At 40.9% G+C, this 19759-nt stretch overlaps 1 pseudogene; it reads left to right on the top strand.

The window, feature by feature from the left end:
• Positions 1-18597: 18597 nt before the first annotated feature.
• Positions 18598-19759, top strand: LOC101587475 (annotated as a pseudogene).

Raw genomic sequence — 19759 nt, 5'->3', positions numbered from 1 at the left:
TTCCACTAACAGAAGCTCTGTCTCTGTTACTCTTCTCTTGTTGCTGGGACAAAAATACCCAACACCAAAAATGAAGGAAGCAAAGGTTTATTTGGCTCACAGTCAGTGGAGGTTTCAGTCCATACTCAGCTGGCTCCAAGGCAGGGTGGCACATGGCAGAGAGCAACTGTTCATGGCAGTAGCAAAAAGCAAAATGCAAAAGGAGGGGGAGCAGCTCAGGCAGCAAGCTAGACTCTTTCCCCTCCTTACATTGTAATGCAAACTACCTGCAGGGCAGTTGCAGTATCTGCACTCACAATAATCAACCACAGACTCCAGAAGCCACCCCATGACTGCATGAGGCTTTGGGGTGGGGGACACCTAGACACAAACTGTAACAAGCTCTGAAAGCAGATTTCTTAAACGTGCCTTCTGGCTGCCTTGATTGTCATATTTCTGTCAAGCGTGTGACAGGATAAGTTCCATTTTTTATGACTGCCCTCAAGGGTCTGAGCAGTGCTACTCTCTTCAAGGAGCTGCTAACATCTCTAGGCTAAACAGTGTACAGAGCAACTGATGCAAATAAAACCTCTTCCTTCAAGGCCTGCCTCATGTACAGTTCATTTTTTGTATTAACAAGACCTAGAGTTTATTCTGCAGGGTACCACTGCCACGTCAGTCATTTCAGCACCCCAGTAAAACAACAAGCAAAAGAGTGAAAAATAAGCATGTTTTATGATAAACCAGTTTTTTTTTTTGAGATTTTTTAAAAGAATCTAAGGAGCTATGGTAAACTTGAAAACTGGATTAACCACTAATTCAGATACCTACTGCTATATTCTCCTTTCTTTCCACACACCATTATTTTCTGAGATGGTAGAATTTTATGTCTGGGACACAGTAAGGAGAAATTCAAATGTAGATGGTGTAGTCACACTTTGGGGTTAACAAGCAGCTTTGTTAGGTATGCATTTAGAGCAGAACCTAAAAACAATACAGGAAGCAACACATTTTTATTTCTAGACTTACCAACAAGGCCCAGGGAGATAGCTCAGCGGCATAAGCACCTGCCTGGCAAGCGCAAGCTCCTGAGTTTGATCCTTACTGGTACCGCAAAAAACAAAAACAAAAAGCCTAGATTTACCAACAAAGGGCCAGACAATTTCTTTATTTTCCATATGGAGTCTCATAACTTTTACTCTCACTCCCTAAAATTTCTTACTTAATTAGAAAACATGATTCCTGAGAATCTTTCAAATAGATGCGAAACCCATTAAGTTCTGAATAGCAGAAGAATACAGTGACGTAAGTCTGTGCCACACAATGTTTAGCTTTCCTCGCCCTTGCACATGCGCAGTGTAGATCATCTCCTAATTAGCTGTATTGTGTCGGCAAGGGCTCCTGACTTCTGTGAACAGTTTCTATATAAGTAAGCTGGGATTATTGATTTTAAGGTTATCTAATATCATTCCTGGTCCTAAGATTTTTGCATATTCTACACCAATCCAAGTTCATGTAATAGTTAACAAACAAGACAAATGAGGACTATCTCATTGTAATCTGCTAATTTATGTGTGTTTGGGGAATCGTGCTCCTCACTTCCTATGTATTTTTTTTTTTTCTGCATTACCTTTTTGCTCTCATTTTGCTGCAAAAGGACACAGGTGAGTCACCATTATCATGCCGTCTGTTAAGAGTTGAGACACTTCTCAAACCAGCTAGCCTCGTCTGCCTTTTGATTTGGCAATGTTGCCAGAAAAACAAAACAAAACAAATCTGCCTGCAATTTAATGAAGTCCTGACTCAGTAGTAAAAGGACAGATCCTGGGAGGAGGTGGAACTGACTGTTTGGGTCCTGTGCTGTGACCACATGTTCTTTCATGGGTTAATTTCTTCACTTTCTGCTCCTGTCCTGAACCAGGGGAGTTAGTATGCAGGCATGGCCACAAAGAGGAAAAGCACGCCTGATACTTGCACACTCTTTCCGCAGACCCAAAGAAATAAGAGGGAAGGGAATCCTAGTATTTGTTGAGTCCTACACATGTTGGGTATTACTGTATTGAAGCTATGTAAAGAAAGCTTTAACTTCTTTATTTTCAGGGAGGAGATTGAGCTTTAGAATGGTTAAATATCTCAGTAATTGCACAGCTAGGCACTCGCAGAGCAAGCACTCAGTGCCAGGTGGGTCTGCTCCGTCTGTCCTGCCTTGCAGGTTCCACTGTGTGGTCAGAGCAGGGTGGCAGCCTCTGAAGAGCCTGCTCCTGGCAGAGGAGCCCTTGTTCAGTTAGGTTGCTTCTCTGTTTATAAGTTCAAGTATTTGAGTTGAATTAATAAGTATTTGATAGTGAAGTCCTATTTTTTTTTAAAGAGTGCTTGATGGGAATTTGTGCAAATTGAGGTTCGTTGTGACTATCAAATTTTCATGGCTTTATAAGTGAATGGTACCCAAGAGGGTGCACATCTATGAGGGGGCCACCTCTGTGAGCCTCCACACAGTGATCTGCACAAACGCATCACTGATGGGGAACACCACCATGCCCTTTGTCTAAAACCCAAAGGAGCTGAGTCAATGCTGAGAAGGTAGCAGCTATTTTCTTTAGGTTCATTTAGGACATATTGGTTAAAATTTCTGAAAACCAAATTAGATTTAGACATGATGGCTTTCTTAAAAGTGGTATCTCCTAGGATCATATCGTGATGACCACAAGAACATAGCCAACAAATAAACACTGATTCTGGATGTGGAAGTGTGTGCCTATAATCCCAGCACTTGGGAAGTATGGGCAGGAGGATCGTTACCAGTTTGAGTTTAGCCTGTGCTACAGCGTGAATTCAAGGCCAGCCTGAACTACATAGAGGAGCCCAGCCTTAAAAAAAATAAAATGAAATTTTGAGTTTGCCTTTTTGTCTGAAATAAGATGCTTGTCTAGCCACTTCTTAATTTTTTAGTTTTATACATTGTCCACCAGTTTGTTACTGTAGAAGATGAGAACTTTGTTTTTTCCTATTCCATCTTTACCATACCTGTTTACCCTCACCACCCATTCATCTTTCCACTATGGTTATATTGTAATTTTGCTTCGATAAATAGTCATTGGTCATATTCTTTCTTATTTTTTTAAATATATTTTAGTACAGGTACTGCAGGGTCTTACTATACAGATCAAACTCATAGTGATCCTCCTACTTTCAGCCTCCCAAGTACTGGGATTACAGGCACATACCACCATGCCCAGTCTCAATCATGTCTCCGCACGCCCTGGGGGTAGGGCTGGCATGGCACACCAGGGATCAAATGCTGGTCCCTGTGCCTGCCTGAGTAGGCACTGTAGTCCACCGAACTATCTGGCTGGCCCAGTGGTCATATTCTTATTACATTCATTTACAGGTGGCCAGGTAGTAAATTATGATGATTTTCTTCTTCCATAAATACTCTCTTGTTTAGTAAACTGTGACTTCATGCCAATTCATACCTGTTGGTTTGGTATGGCACATAATCATGTTCTGAATAATATCACAGTATCCCAGTTTGGAAAAGGATGCTACTCATCATAATGTCTGTGCATTACCTGAGGCTACTAAAACAATTATGTCATTCCAGAAGAATATTTTTCCCCAAGTCTTTTGATCAAGCCCATCTGGAACTGCTTTCATCTATCCCCATGTAGACAAGTGAGGCCATCCTGGGACTCCTTCTCACAGGAATACCTCATTGTAATCTGCTAATTTATGTGTATTTGGGGAATCATATCCCTCACTTTCTATGTCTTTTTTTTTTTTTTCTGCATTACCTTTTTGCTCTCATTTTGCTGCAAAGGGACACAGGTGAGTCACCATTATCATGCCATCTCTTAAGAGTTGAGACACTTCTCAAACCAGCTAGCCTTGTCTGCCTTTTGATCTGGCAATGTTGCCAGAAAAACAAAATAAAACAAACCTGCCTGTGACTTAACGAGGTCCTGACTCAGTAGTGAAAGAACAGATACCGGGAGGTGGAACTGACTGTTTGGGTCCTGTGCATCTTGTAGAGCCTCTTTTTCTTTTCTCAGGTTATAGCAGACAGCTTTCCTGTTGCTGGGGCCTAATACCTGACACCCACAGTCTAAAGGAAGTCAGGTTTAATTTGGTTCATGGGTTCTGAGAACTCATTCTTGTTGTTCAGTCAAAGATAATCCTACCAACCTTACAAGAATCCAAAAAGACTGTGTGGGTGAGTCATATGAAGCTGCTTCATGTCCATTTACAGAGGACACTTGGTAGAGCTTTTCTTTGTACTGGGTTTGAATCAAATCAAGACTGATTAGAATTTAGTGAACCTTTATTAGCTGGCCCGGCAGCTGGCCAGCCATATTCCATGCAGGGAGGCACTAACCCAAAGCAGAGTTGAGTTCAGTCCTTTATAGCAAGCCTTGTTGATACAGCTGCAAGCTGTTTATGACTAGGAGGTTTTCACAGTTTTTCTTGATAAGTGGAACTTGCCAAGATGGGGCCTGTTGAGCACAAGATACGGTTAGGGTGGAAACACATCAGCTGTGTACAAAATTAGCAGACTGAAGGATCTGTATTTGAGACACCAAGTGATGCTCAAAGAGCTAAAGGTCCCTGCCAGCTTTTCCCAATAGAAAAATAACAAGATCCTCATTGATTTAACCCATTGCAATCTTCACCTAAAAAAAAAAAAACACACTTGTACATACTCACGTAACTTGCAAAAGTGTAGAGAAGAGATGGAAAATACTTATAGTAGGGAAAAACAGAAAGTAAATGGTATAGTGTTGAGTAATTTATGGTAACTATGTGGCCCTTATAAAGAATGAGGAAGGCAGGTCTTGTGTTATCTCATTTAACCTTTTACCCTACATGTGAGTTCATTGTACTAAAACAGAAAAATAAAATAAATGGAAATGTATCAGGCAAAAAGGGAGAGTCACCAATCCAACTTACCATTCCCTAATTCCATTCATCAGAAATTTAAATTTTAACAGCTCCAAAATATTTCTTAGCAAATATTTTCTTTGGAGATGCAAATATTTGTGCTTATATAGGAATGCCCACGTTGACTTACTAAATTTTGACCAAGATAATATCGTACCATACTTATAAACAACAGGCTACACTTTTTCAATTTATGTAATTGCAGAACTATTCTACTAATATATAATATTTTATAAAACTGAAGTACATTAGCCTTGCTCAGTACCTCAACCTTTACCACTGCTCCCCTCCATGTAGTTTGGCATAGATCACTGGAGCCTGAGAGTTACAGCCTGGAAGGTGGCACAAAGGCTGGCTTCCTCTGTCATGGACACAGTCTACAGCAGCTGGGAGAGACTGCGACAGACACTGCACCAACAATGAGGTCATCATCTCTCTCCAGGTGTTCTTTGAGAAACAAATGGAGTTGCTGAACTCACCGAGTGCTGCCGTGGACACCCAATCCTACCTACCAGGCCCAGGGTGGTGGCTTGTGGATCTCCACTGAATAGCTATTTTTATTTTTAAGATAAGGAGGCTGGATTTATAAGCATTTTTTGAAAGCCAACCTTTTAAATACTGAGGCATCTGTATTCCCACTAGACCCTGAGACATTTGTCAAGGGAATTAAATTTTATAAAACCATAATCTAGTGTTTGTAACACAACTATTGTGCTTCAGGATCTTTTTCTCTCATTCTCTAAATTTTATTTTATTTCTTCTTAGGCTGGTCTTGAACTCCTGGGCTCAGTTGAACTTTGCTCCTCAGCCTCCCGGTAGTAGAAATGACAGCTATGAGACATTGCGCCTGATTATATTCTTTTCTTACTTTTTTATTGTTAATATATGTTTGAAATATATAATAATTATGTTGTTAGGGTGTTAGTACATATGAATTTTTTTTTAATACTTATTTATTTATTTATTTTGTGTCTGTGTGTGGCCAGCTCAGCCCACCAGGGGGCTAGGCTGGCTGGCATGTGGTGCTGGGGGATTGAACCACAGTCCCCGTGCTTTGCTTAGCTTAGCTTGTTCTAAGTAGGTGCTTTAGACCACTGAGCCATCTCACCAGCCCCTAGCACATATGAATATTGAATCTTGACTACTTTTACTTCCTCTATCCTGCTCCTCACTTTTTCTTCTCTGCAAATCCTTTTTTTTTTTTTTTTTTTTTTGGCATAACCAGGGATTGAACTCAGGCCCTTTTGCTTGCCAGGGAAGCACTTGTTCTACTGAGCCATCTCTCTGGCCCCAAATTTTTCTATCTTCACTAAATCTACATTTTAATTTTCTAAAAGTAATCATGTATACACTTTCAAATTGCAGCTAGTTTATGATAAAAATATAAATTGTTCAATTCAACTTTTCTATCTCATGAGGTCATACTACACACAGCACTTTTCAGTTATTTCGCTATATCTTTTTTATGTATTTAGTGCAGTGTCTACAGGGTCTCACTACACAGATCAGACTTGAAGTGATCCTCCTGTTTTCAGCCTCCCAAGTGCTGGGATTACAGGCATGCATCACAATGCCCAGTCTTGGTTGCTGTCTCAGCATGCCCCAGGGGCAGGGCTGGAACAGCATGCTGGGGATTGAACCCTAGTTGCTGAGCCTGCCTAAGGAGGCACTTTAGTTCGCTGAGCTATCTGGCCAGCCCTTGTTGTATATCTCTAACAGAGCATATTCTTGCTTCTTTCTTGATATTCTGCTTTAGATATTTTCTCATTATTCTTACTGTGGAATATAGAATTTAGTATCTCTTATGCCTTATGCATCTCTACACATTTTTTGAGCAGAGGCAGTAATAGGTTTTGCTTTGACTGTTGTTCCAAGGGTACAAACACAGAAGGTACCCAGCGCCTTAGGGTATTATGACTTTATGATGAGAAGAGGGTGATACACATTCAGTAGAAACTGTATTTAGTTTTGTTTGTCTCCCCTGGTTACCTGTGTATGTAGTGACTCTCTCGATGCCAGGCAGAAGCAGCTTGCCTCAGCTTCCAGTCAGCCAAGTGATGAGGGAAAACAACAGACTCTCTATGGTATACTGCATTGCTGAGTTAGGATGTTCAGTAGGTTGAGTGTATTTCATACATTTTCAACTAACAGTATTTTCAGCTTATGGTAGGCTATTAGAATATGACAGCATCCTGAGACAAGGAACACCTGTCTGCATACTAAACAGCCTGGGAAGGTGGGGACAGCTTCAAGGAAGGTACATTTACTGTCAGGTGTGCTACTGTCTCCTTCTTGGGCAAAAGTTGTGTGGATGTGCTTCCAGCTCATTATGCAAGGATGGAGCCTCCCAAACTTAGCATCCCATAGACGTGACACAAGGCCATTGTGCATACAGCCTCCCTCCTATTTACTTTCTGCCACCCTTGTGGTACTTGAAGAGCAAAGAGAACCAGGATGATTATAAATGCTATATTACTTACTGTTCTTTGAGTGATAAAATTATTTGTCTCTAGCTCAGGAGTCTCATGTCATTCACCAGAATTTATGGAACCAGATAGCCTACCTTGGTTGGTGAATGGGGTAAAATCTCTAGTCCTTCCTTGTTGATTACAGTAAGTTATGGCTTTAGTTTCTTTCTTGAACTTTAAATTGTTTTAAAGCTTAATACTTATTCACACTCTCTTTGTCTCTCTCTCTTTCTGTCTCTCTTTGTCTCCTTTCTTTCCACCTCCTGATATGTGCATTGGGAAAAGTACAGCATGATTAATATGATTTCCATGATCTTCCTGTTTGGAAAATGTGTCCAGTATTCAGTGCCGAGAAAAACATGAGAGTCATATTCAATGTGAAGACTGTCTCTTAGAGTGTTTTGAGCTAACTCTTTGCTGTGGCAAATACCTGAAGTAAACAACTTAGAATGAAAAAAAAGATTTATTTTGGTTAATACTTTCAGTGGTTTCAGTCTGTGGTCAATTTGCCCTGTTACTCTGGGCCTGTGGCAGCTCAGTACCTCACCGATGGAATACATAGAAGCAGAGACTTGTTCATGGTAGACCAGAAGCAAAGCGAGGGAGCCAGGGGCTGGACCCCAGTATCTCCTCCACAACACCCCAATGACCTGACTTCTTTCCATTAAGTCCCACTTGCTAAGGCTTTCACTGCCTCCTGTCAGATTCACAGACTGAGGAGTAAGACTTTGACACATGGACATTTGGGGGACATTCCTGATCTAAGCAATAGCAAACATTAGAGAATGAGAAATATGTTTTGGGTTCAAATGGTCTGAGGAGACAGAAGAACCCAATGCAACACATAGCTATTGGTTTAAGCTTGTGACACAAAGGAAAAAGATGCAACTGGGCATTTGACAACACTTTGATGGGATAAAGTTTCATTCTGGGAAAATACACAAGGAGTTATTTAGCAATAATGCCTCACCATATCCAAAGCTTTCTTCTAGAAGACTGAGATACAACTAATGATCTTGGGTATGTGCCCACCCCCCCCACAGAGGTAGAGAGAATGAAAAAGAGTGGAGATCGTGCCTGTTTAGAAAAATATTACCATTTTGGGAATGTAAGTGAAAAGGATTTAGTTCTTTGTTCTAACATGGACATTTTTATGTTATTTCAAAAATAAATCAGTTCTAGAAAGAGGAAAGGCACTAAAATACTGATTGAAAGCTGGTGCCTGTGATTCTTTTCAAGGGTCAGGCTTACTGTGAAGTGCTGGCTGTCTGGTTGTGGCTATCAATTTTGATGGGGCCAGGATTTCCCAAGGCCTTTTCCACTGTCTCACATGGTGGAGTAGAAGCCTGACTCTTCGCGGGGCCCAGGAGTGGGATTGGAGACCTCACTCTTTGGAAAATGGACTCATTGGTCATCTCTGTTATCAGGAGGAAATGTGTCATCACTGATATGCAGCCACCTACCTGCTGGACTGTGGAACGGAACAAAAGTCTAGTCAGTCTTTTCAGACTTGAACAGATTTTCCAGTTTTTAGTCCTATTTGCAGCTCTAGTGCTTTGGGGGGTCCCCTCTCCATGGAATCGTATTTGTTCTTGCGCCATGAGTCACCTCGCTTCTAGGTGGCTCATTGTCGCTGTTATTGTGGTGGTGGTGGTGGTGGCCATTTAGCTATCTAAGATTACAAAAAAATTTCTTGTTGAGTTAATCTCCAGCAATAAAAGTGATTAGTGCAGGGCAAAGTAAGATAAAACCAGAGTCATGTCCGGCTAGGTCTTTAACATTCCATTTTCTGGCAGTTTGTGGACTTGAGCCATCTTCTGCTCCTTGGGCTTTTGTGAGACAAGACGCTTTATCATCAGTTTTTGTTACTTAAGGGAGGTTTCAGGAAAGGGCAAAAGAAATGTGTGGTTGGGAGAAAGCCTTTCATTATTTGTGTTTTCTTTTTATTTATGATTAACTCCCCAAGTATGAGGAAGTAGGTGTCTGATGTAATCACTCCTCTGAGATTCTGTGCACACTAACAGTGTATTAGACAAGGAACACACAGGGAAGATTTTTAAATATAAATAGAAGCAATGTTTATTGACTATTAATCTTTTCTCTTCTCTCTTTTTTTTCAGCATCAGAATTGAAACCTGAGTTCTTTTCCTCGAATTGAACTATCAAATTGTAATGTTTTTCTTTTTAGGATTTTTTTTTTCTTTATATTTGGATGCTATTTGGTGAAAATAGACACTAGGAAAGTTTCTGCCTTAAAATGGTTTTATATTAAATAAGCGATTCTGAAGACATACAATTTTCATTTTACTTCTATACTTTAGATACATAGAAATAAACTCTTTCTTTCAGAATTTCCTTGAAGTAGAAATGATTGAAAAATTTTTGAGGTATTCTGGGGGCTTCTTTAAACATATTTTCAACCTTCATCTTTATCTCTGAGGAAAAGACCATGAAGGCTATTTCTAACCTGTGCGCTGAGGCACCCCCAGGAGAGTAACTCCTGGAGGCCAAGCGACACAGGAACATATATGAGGGGAAAACAGAAACATCTGCTGGCCCCCACAAAGTGAGGTAATGAGTTTCACCCTCAGCTTGTGGTACATTGCTTTTCTAGAAGACATACCTGTGGGGCTGGTTTTTTGTGGTTACAGTGCTGAAAAACAGAAACCACAAGAAAGTAAATGCAGAACAGGAAGTGGGGCTGTAGTCAGTCTGATTCAGAGTTTGGACATCTAGTGGCTGACAGGTTCGTGGATCTCACAGTGTGTGTGATGATTTTGCTCATTTATTTTTATAACATAACATATTAAGTGTATAAATTAATGGGATTCATGGTGGTACTGAGCTTTCTATCCATACATTTTCCACCCACCCACCCTCTGCCTAGCTCTAAATGATATCCGTTCTACTTTCAAGTCCTCCCTGTCTCTTTGTTTTTCAAAAATTTCTGTATGTGGGAGAAAATGTGATACTTGTCCTTATTTCATTTAATATGATGTCCTCCTGGTCCACCAATTTTCCTGAAAATGACAGACTTTATTTTTTCTTTTATGGCCAAATATCAATTCATTGTGCAAATATCACATATTTTCTTTGCGATGGTGTTAATGTAAGATGTAATGGTCCAAAATTCTATGATGATCTTCCCTTTAAGAAATAGAGCTTAATTGTGCTCTTCTTAAATTAGGGGCTGAACTTAGTAGTAGATTTTTTTTTTTTTTGGACTGGATGGAACTATGTAGGTCAGGCTGGCCTTGAACTCACTATGTAGGTCAGGCTGGCCTTGAACTCACAGTAATCCTCCTGCTTCAGCCTCCCGGGTGTGGGCTGGGATTATAGGATTGAGCCACCATGCCTGGATAGTTACTAACTAGTTTTTTAAAAACAAAACATGGCAGAAATTTTGGTGTGAGACACTCCAGCCAAAATCGTGACAGGCACTATAATCTCCAGCTTTCTGCTTCCCTAGGACTACTTCCTTTTGGGGAAGCCAGGTGTCATGTTGTGAAGACCCTTAAGCAGCTCGCTGGAGATGCCCATGAGGCAAGGATTTGAGCCCCCTACCAGCTGCCACCTGGGAACTAGCACATCCTGCTCCCCAGCCGTGTGAGAGATCCATCTTAGGATGGGGCTCTCTGTCTCAGTGAAGGCGGCTGGCCCTGCCCTCCTACCACGCTCTTGGCTGTACCTGGGAGAGTTCAAACTACAGCCACTCAGCTGAAGCCCCCAGATTCCCAAGCTGCAGCAGCTGTGAGGTGACCAACAGTTCTTGGGTACTAATGCTTGGAACTAATGAGAAAGCGCACACACTCAGTGTGCGACAATGAAATGAAAATGTTTTTCCATATATGTGTCTACTGTTTTCGAAGAGCTATTGACTTACTACTACCTAAATACTTCGAATTCCTTAAAAAGCAGAGCTTGGGATATTCTTCTGGGTGGAATTCTATTCAGAAAAATGTGAAAAGGTTACCGAGGCCCTAAACGTATCATGCTGTGAGTGTACCACATACAAAGTGTGGAAACCTCATTATTCATGAAGGTAGTTGTTATATTTCTATTTTTAGTTCAGTTTTAACGTATATACAATAATAACTTTCTGGAATGAAAAATGTTTGTTAGTTTTGGCACTGAACACTTATTTTTCTTATCATCCCAATAGAGCTATTGAAGATTACAAAAAAAATTTCTTGTTGAGTTAATCTCCAGCAATAAAAGTGATTAGTGTAAATTGATGGGAATTAAATAAACATGAAAATTATTGTTTTATAGCTATCAAGTAGATGAGGGTCAATATAACATTTGAGAAGCTATTATCTCCCACGTATCGATAAACGCAAACATCAGCTCATGGACCTGCGAAGGCAGTGTGTGCGATTTCAGTTTAGCATTGTGCTTACTGCAAATAAGAAGAGGCGAAGCACCCCCTAGTGGTGGTTGTTGATATAATTCTCTGGCCAGAGAAACGAACAGTTCCTTTATGTTAGAATTTAAATGCTTAAGAGGTACTTAATCTGTTATTCATTTCACTGATAAAGTTAAACCCTTGGTCACAGCTTTGCCTTTGTAGTGTGTTGGGTGCAAGTACTGTACCAGTGACTTTTTAGGACAAACTCAGCAGCATTGGGTAACTTTATACAGGAAAAACTCCCCCCCCCCCAGGTTAACATATAAATAGTCTCATTCAACGCAGCAGAAAGTTTTCTTGAGGCAAATTCCATCGACATTACACAGAAAATTTACAAGCCTAAAATGCCCCTCATATTATTAAATCTAATACAGCATCTTCTAGCTTTCTCATCCATCTAGTAAACAAGAATTTAAAAGACTGTTTAAAATCCTTAATGGTAGAGAGTGGTTGGGAGGAATGGGGCAGGATTTAGAAGGGCAAGCAGCTATGGGGTGGCTTCAAGGGTGGCAGGACGACAGCAGGGTGTTGGGGGGACCCTGGCAGAGCTCCTCTCAGGGCTCAAGGTGCAAGAGGAAGAAACAGAGAAAGGCCAGGAGGTGTGTGTGGGGGTCTGATGAAGTAGTTTTGCTGTCTTAAATTATTTTCCTCTGACAAAATAGAGGTTTTAATGAACTGTTGCTTGGACTAAAAACAAATGGCTGTAGCACAAGGGTAACAGGTATGTTTTGTAAATTTGCTAATCACCAGTTGTACTTGTAAAGAGATTCTCTTTTCCATTTGTCTGGGAGGACTGTGACATTGCCACCTCTAAGAACAATAAGGCGTTTTCCCCCAGGAAGCTTTCCCCAAGTGTTTACTTTGCCTTGGACCCAGAACTACCACCCATCTCCAAGGGTGATTAACCATTTGGATGGATAGAGGACTGATTTAGTCAACAATGCAGGTAAGGCAAAGCCTAGTTTTACAAATGCAAAATGATCTCAGCTTATCTATATTATTAATTAAAAACATTTATTTAGCTTTCACTCTTTTGAATGAGTGTAGTTTGTATGTTTGACGGAATCATAGGACCAGAGACCCAACCACATGTCATTGTCACTACTTGTCCAACCCAACAAGTGCCTGTACCTCACAGTAGGGAAGGATTTTTTGGGGGGAGGCTGGCTCAAGCTGCCTTAAGGGCAGGTCTGCTAAGGTAGGTGGAGGTTGGGATCGAACGGAGGTATCCTGCACTTGACTGCATTTGCATGAGCAGGTGCTTAAACAACTGAGCTAACTGGCAGGCCCCCTGTATCTCACAGTAGATGAGAACCAGACTGAGGCTCTTCTCAGTTCCAGAGCTTGAGTCTTCTAGTGGGAGGTCAACAAACACAGAAAGCCAGAAGAGGAGGGACAAAATTTCTAATGAGCACCATTCTTTTGTACTCAGTGGTTCCAAGAAAAAAACTTAAAAGAGAAACTTTTGGGTTTACCTACATCATGACTAATGTAAGAGAAAAAATAATTGAATTTCAAAATGCACCTAATAATTTGGAAATCATGCTTTTGTTCCTAGCTATATCTTATAATTATGAGTCACAATTCATAATTGCCAAAAGAAGTTTGCAAATGTAGGAGATAAAGAAATATTTACATTTAGAACTGTTTGGGCACTGAGATTATATTGAAATAAAATTTACATTTGGCTACAAATGAAGAAGTCCTACTCAGACTTATTGAAACAAAACATGGATTTATGGCCCTGTGTAGCTGGAGTGAGGAGGCACCAGGGACAGCTAGGTCGAAGATTCAGCAGCGTTAGAGTGATTTCTGTCCTCACTTCTGCTTTCCATTGCTTCATTTTCTGTGCGTCAAGCAGCTGGGAGGGTTTGGAGACAGTGGGTAACCCTAGACCCCGGGGGCTCTTCCGTCTCCTCTACTCCAAGGGTCCTCTGCCAATGAGCCGTGTTTGCATCATCCTAGAGCTTGTTGAAAGTACAGACTCTACACGCTAGGAGATTCCCTCAGTAAGTGCTGTAGCCATTAAAGTTTGGATATCCAGCGCTGGGGACGCTGAGAAGAAGAGGATCACCCTGAGACGGAGCTGCGTAGTGAGGCTCTGTACCAAATACAGAAAAAAAAAAAAAAATAGCAATTAGGATATCCAGACCAGACCACTGAGGCCAGGGAAAGGCGCGTGGGAAGGGGGTTTGTGGCCCCCGCAGAACCACGTGATTACAGCGAGAGACGCTAATTCGCAAGAAGCAAACAGAGAGTGCGTAAGAATGCACTATTGCTACCACTGGCAAATGAGGATTTTAGTCAGGAGAAAGGGACTAAGACCATTCTTCTTCCTGAGAAAAGGTTTACAACCAATCCGGAGGTCTCAAGATTTTTTTTTTTTTTTTTTTTTGGTGGAACCAAGTATTGAACTCCGGCCCTTACGCTTGCCAGGCAAGCACTTACTCTACTGAGCCGTCTCCCCGGCCGCTCAAGATGGTTTCTAGTGGAAAGAAGGAGAGTGCCTGTGTATTTCATATATTACACATGTCTATCTATTACTGTCAGCGTATTCTTGACAAGATAAGCTTGAGTTTTGGGGTTAAAACAAATAAGAATACTAAACTTCATAACTTTGATATTTGCCTGAACATATGGTTTTAGGGTTTTTTTTTTTGGTTTTTTTTTTTTTGTTTTTTTTTTTTAAATCTTTTCATTTATTTGGTACAGGGTCTTGCTATGCAGCTTGGACTCATAGTGATCCTCCTCCTGTCTCAGCCTCTCCAGCGCTGTGGTTACAGGCATGTGCCACCACACCCAGTCTCGCTGGCGGGCTCAGCATGGGCTTGGCATGGTGTGATATTGGGGATTGAACCCAGTCTTTGAGCTTGCCAGGCAGGCTGTTAGACCACTGAGCTGTCTCCCTACCCCTTAATGTAGTTTTCAGTGAACTTCTATCTTCTTTATTGGCTGCCTAACCTGTGGCCCCTGGTTCACACTTTCAGGGAATTCCCTACTAGCTATGACTGGCTGGTTCACCTTCCTCAACATGAGAAAAATTCCCTTTCCTGGCTTTTCTGGTGTTCCCTGCTTCTCAAAGCACAGACAGGTGGCCTAGGCTGGAATAATTTGGTATTTCTACGTTAGAAACTAAATCTGGAGCTGATGACCCACATAAATACTGGGACTATTGAGAATCTTGTATTTGGCATTTACAGTGGTTGCAATAAAACTCCATTTTATGTTTATGGAGGCTGCAACATCACCTACATAACATGAAGCATTTCTTCCACAATATCATCAACAAATCAGTACAGGGCTATAATTTGGGGTGTTGGTTTTTCTGTGATGCTTTCAGCCTTGTCTGCCAGCCTTCTTGGAAATGCAATTACTTCTGCTGAAGTAAGCATCAGTTTCTTGCTCATATCTGGATTGATTTCATGGGATGTGATGGTGCAGTCCCTCGGGTCTGTTCTCAGAAGGGCCCCGTGCCTGCTGAGTGCTTGGCTGTCACCAGCCTGAAGTTCCTATTAAGTTCAACATCGTTTCATTCTGTGCTGGATTTCACAAACTCTATAGCTGGTCTTCCTTGTACGTAGCTGTGCTGACTGATTTAATAATTATTTCCTGACCGCAAGTTAGATCATGGAACTAAGACCAGAATGGCTCAGAAGAAGGCAGGAATGAAGAGAAGTGTGCCTGTGTACTGGTTTATGGAAGTTCTAATCTTTCAAGTGTGGGCATAATTTGCTCATCTATTTTGGTCTCCTGCTGATCAGACATTTCTGAGAGTACAAGTTGTGTTCCTATAGTATTGTATCACTCTTCATTGTCTGCCTGTTTATCTCTCTTTCTCTCTGTCACCCTTCATCTGTCCATCTATAGCTTTGTAATTGAACAACTAATGTACTTCGTTTTGATCCACATTTAAGCCCTGTAGGTGTGATTGTTATTAGTAGTGCTGGAAACTGAAGCTCAGGGAGATAGTGTGTTAATCCGTCCCACATAAAGTTAGGGTTAAAATACAGGGTAATGGGAACAGTTCCTTTTCAACACACGCACACACACACACACACACACACACACACACGCACACAGTGTTCTCTATAATGCTCCCATTATTACTTTAATAACTATACATTCCACTTGGTAAATTAAAGAAATAAAGAATTAGCTTTTGACAGATCTCTCAAAATACTGTCATGATAATTAGGAGGTTCAAGTTTGGCCTGCTCAGTGGGCATTAAACAAACAAAAAAGGGCACATTTGCAACAAAAGTGTTGCAGTTTATACGGCTAGAGAATTTTCTAAGTGGAATATTTATTTTAGTAAATTTTCTTAAGGTAGTTTGGAAGGTTAGGACATACTGCTTGCTTCTTTCTTTCTCTACAATTTTATTTCTTTTGAATGTGTTTCCTCTGCTCTATTTTGGCTGCTATGAAATCTTTACAAACATAGTTAAAATATTTTCAACTAGCCTTGTAATAACACATGTTTGAAAAACATTCAGCAGGTATGCTTGGAATCTTGATAGCTCCTGGGCAAAAACAATAATCATAACAGTAATATACACAAGTCAGCTTGCTTAAGTATTCAAACAAGAATCTGATTATCTTCTTAGCTTTAAAACAAATATTTCTGCCTAGTGATTTAAAAAAATTTTTCTGGGCGAGAAACACTACTTCCTTTTAGATTAATATTGGAAAGAAATACTCTGATTCAATGTCAGTGTTCTGAAATTAAGGTATAGTTTGAAAACTGCTTTGTAATATTGCTACAGTGTGATTTGATAACTTATTCATCCTCTACAAGGATATAGAAAATTGGTTACTTTCAAAAGTCCCTCACAGAAATATCTTTTTCCATATTGCCCCATAATCATATTCTCTAATCTCCTAAGATAAATAATTTTGTTCTTTAAAAAAATGTGACCTCTGTCTTAAGAAATGCACTTTTTTACATGATAATTTATCTGATGATACTACTGTGGAGCAATTTGCAAAGGACTCTGGGATGGTAAGGAAAACTACCTTAAAAATAAAAATCAGCATTTTCATTATGGAAGGAGAATAATTGTGTTACTGAGCTACAAAATAAAGAGATGAAAAACTGTGTGCTTAGAGGTTATTCGTCATTACCTGTCTCCATTCTTCTCCTGCATGCAGGGAGGATTTGGTTAGGAGCAGCCAGGTGAATCTCTAATCTAGTATGTGTAAGTTCATACTTACACCAAAGTAAAGCAGGAAAAATAGCTTTTATGGTTTGTGTCTAGATCTTCCCCCAAATCCTCATGTGGTCATAGGTGGGACTTTTCAGATTTGGCTAAACCTAGAGTGTGTGATGCTGGGACTGAGGGTGTGAGGTTACTAAATCAACCCACTGATTGCTTTGGCTCTGCACTGGGTAGCCTAGTCAGGGTATGAAAGGGGCAGAAGGAAACCAGTAAGGCACCTTGCTTGCTCTGTGACCTTCTGCCCACCATGAATGACTTGCCCACTACAATCCCCTCTGCCATGCAACTTTACCTTATAACCAGATGATTTTCAACTGAAATCTCTCCAAACTGTGAGCCAAGTAAACCTTTTTCCCCTTAACTTTGTTTTTTGTTTAAAAAAATTATTTCATTTTATTATTTATTTGATACAGGGTCTTGCTGTGCAGTTTACACTCACAGTGATCTTCCTGTCTCAGCTTCCCCAGTGCTTGGATTACAGGTGTGTGCCATCCTGTCTGCTCTTGAGGGCTGTTATGGCACACAGTACATGGGACTGAAATGTGATCCTTGTACTTTCCAGGCAGGCACTTAGAACTACCTTCCCAGCGCCATCCACAGTTAACTTTGAGTGTCAGGCATTTTGTCTCGGCAATGAGAAAAGTAACTAAGACAATAGCTTTTACTTGTACTTTCTTAAATCTTGAGCTGGATTCTCCAAACTAAATTGACAAAAGGAAGATTAACAGGGACAAAGGCTTATTGTCTATGGATATAGAGACCTTCACAGAAATGAAGACCCAAACTATCAGTTAAGCTGAGAGGCTTATGGGCCATTTTCGTAGAATGATGAGTTAGGAAGTAGTAGCATAACAGAGGAAAGGGGTGTTGCTCAGGCTTCTAGGGAGGTACACTTGAAGGTACATATGTGGAGTGAGTGAGTGGAGGTAACGTTGTCTTAGTCCATGCAGGTTGCTATAACAGCTGATCACAGACTGGGTTGCTTAGAAAGCACAGATATTTATTTCTTATAGTATTGGAAGCTGGAAAGCCAATGAGCTAAGCGCTAACACATTTTGTGTGTGAGGATGGACAGCCTGCTGGTTTATGGGGTTATCTTCTCTAGGCTTGCCTGGAGAAAGTGGAAATGAATTCCACTGAGTATCATTTGTAAGGACACGTATCCCCTTCATGAACAGTTTGCTTTGATGGCTTAATCACTTTCTAAAGGATTCACTTTCTAGTATCCTTTCCTGGAGGACTGGGATTTCTGCAGATGAATTTTGGGGGAGTGGAATATTCAGCCCATAGAAAGGTGACTTAACAGTGTTATGCAGCCTAAAGTTGGTGCCTCCTCCATTGCTAACAATTGTCTCTGGTGATTAATAAGAGTATCCTCTTCCTGGTGGGGGGCCTGGAGATACCTTTCTGAATGGACATTCATATCACCTTTAGCAAAAGAAGTTTGCACTTGTTTTAAAACTGAAATTGGGACGGAACTTTCCAGAACGTGCTGAGAGGTGGAGGAGCTGTGGCTGCTCGACCTGCACACGGCTACCCGCTCCTTCCTGTCTACCCAACTGTGGCCTAGCCTGCTCACCGCCTGTAGAAAATGGTGAAGCAAACGACTTATTACGATGTTTTGGGGGTCAAACCCAATGCTACCCAAGAAGAACTAAAAAAGGCTTATAGGAAACTGGCTTTGAAGTACCATCCTGATAAGAATCCAAATGAAGGCGAAAAGTTTAAACAGATTTCTCAAGCTTATGAAGTTCTCTCTGATGCCAAGAAAAGGGAATTGTATGACAAAGGAAGAGAACAGGCAATTAAGGAGGGTGGAGCAGGCGGAGGTTTTGGATCCCCCATGGATATCTTTGACATGTTTTTTGGAGGAGGAGGAAGGATGTAGAGAGAAAGGAGAGGTAAAAATGTGGTGCATCAGCTCTCAGTTACCTTAGAAGATTTATATAATGGTGCCACAAGGAAATTGGCTCTGCAAAAGAATGTGATTTGTGACAAATGTGAAGGCCGAGGTGGTAAGAAAGGATTTGTGGAGTGCTGTCCCAACTGCCGAGGTACTGGGATGCAAATAAAGATTCATCAGATAGGACCTGGAATGGTTCAGCAAATTCAATCTGTGTGCATGGAGTGCCAGGGCCATGGAGAACGCATCAGACCTAAAGACAGATGTAAGAGCTGCAACGGAAGGAAGATAGTTAGAGAAAAGAGGATTCTAGAAGTTCATATTGACAAAGGCATGAAAGATGGCCAGAAGATAATGTTCCATGGTGAAGGAGACCAAGAACCAGGGCTGGAGCCAGGAGATATTATCATTGTGTTAGATCAGAAGGACCATGCTGTTTTTACTCGACGAGGAGAAGATCTTTTCATGTGTATGGATATACAGCTGGTTGAAGCACTGTGTGGCTTCCAAAAGCCAATATCCACTCTTGATAACTGAATGATAGTCATCACCTCTCATCCAGGTCAGATTGTCAAGCATGGAGACATCAAGTGTGTGCTAAATGAAGGCATGCCAATTTATCGTAGACCATATGAAAAGGGTCGTCTAATCATTGAATTTAAGGTAAACTTTCCTGAAAATGGCTCTCTCTCCTGATAAACTCTCATTGCTGGAAAAACTCTTATCTGAGAGGAAAGAAGTAGAAGAGACCGATGAAATGGATCAGGTAGAACTGGTGGACTTTGATCCAAATCAGGAAAGACGACGCCAACATAATGGAGAAGCCTATGAGGATGACGAACATCATCCC

This window comes from Octodon degus, unplaced genomic scaffold (assembly GCF_000260255.1).
Source record: "Octodon degus isolate 3935 unplaced genomic scaffold, OctDeg1.0 scaffold00106, whole genome shotgun sequence".
In the NCBI taxonomy this organism is placed as follows: Eukaryota; Metazoa; Chordata; class Mammalia; order Rodentia; family Octodontidae; genus Octodon; species Octodon degus.
This window is presented reverse-complemented; position numbering and strand designations above follow the sequence as displayed.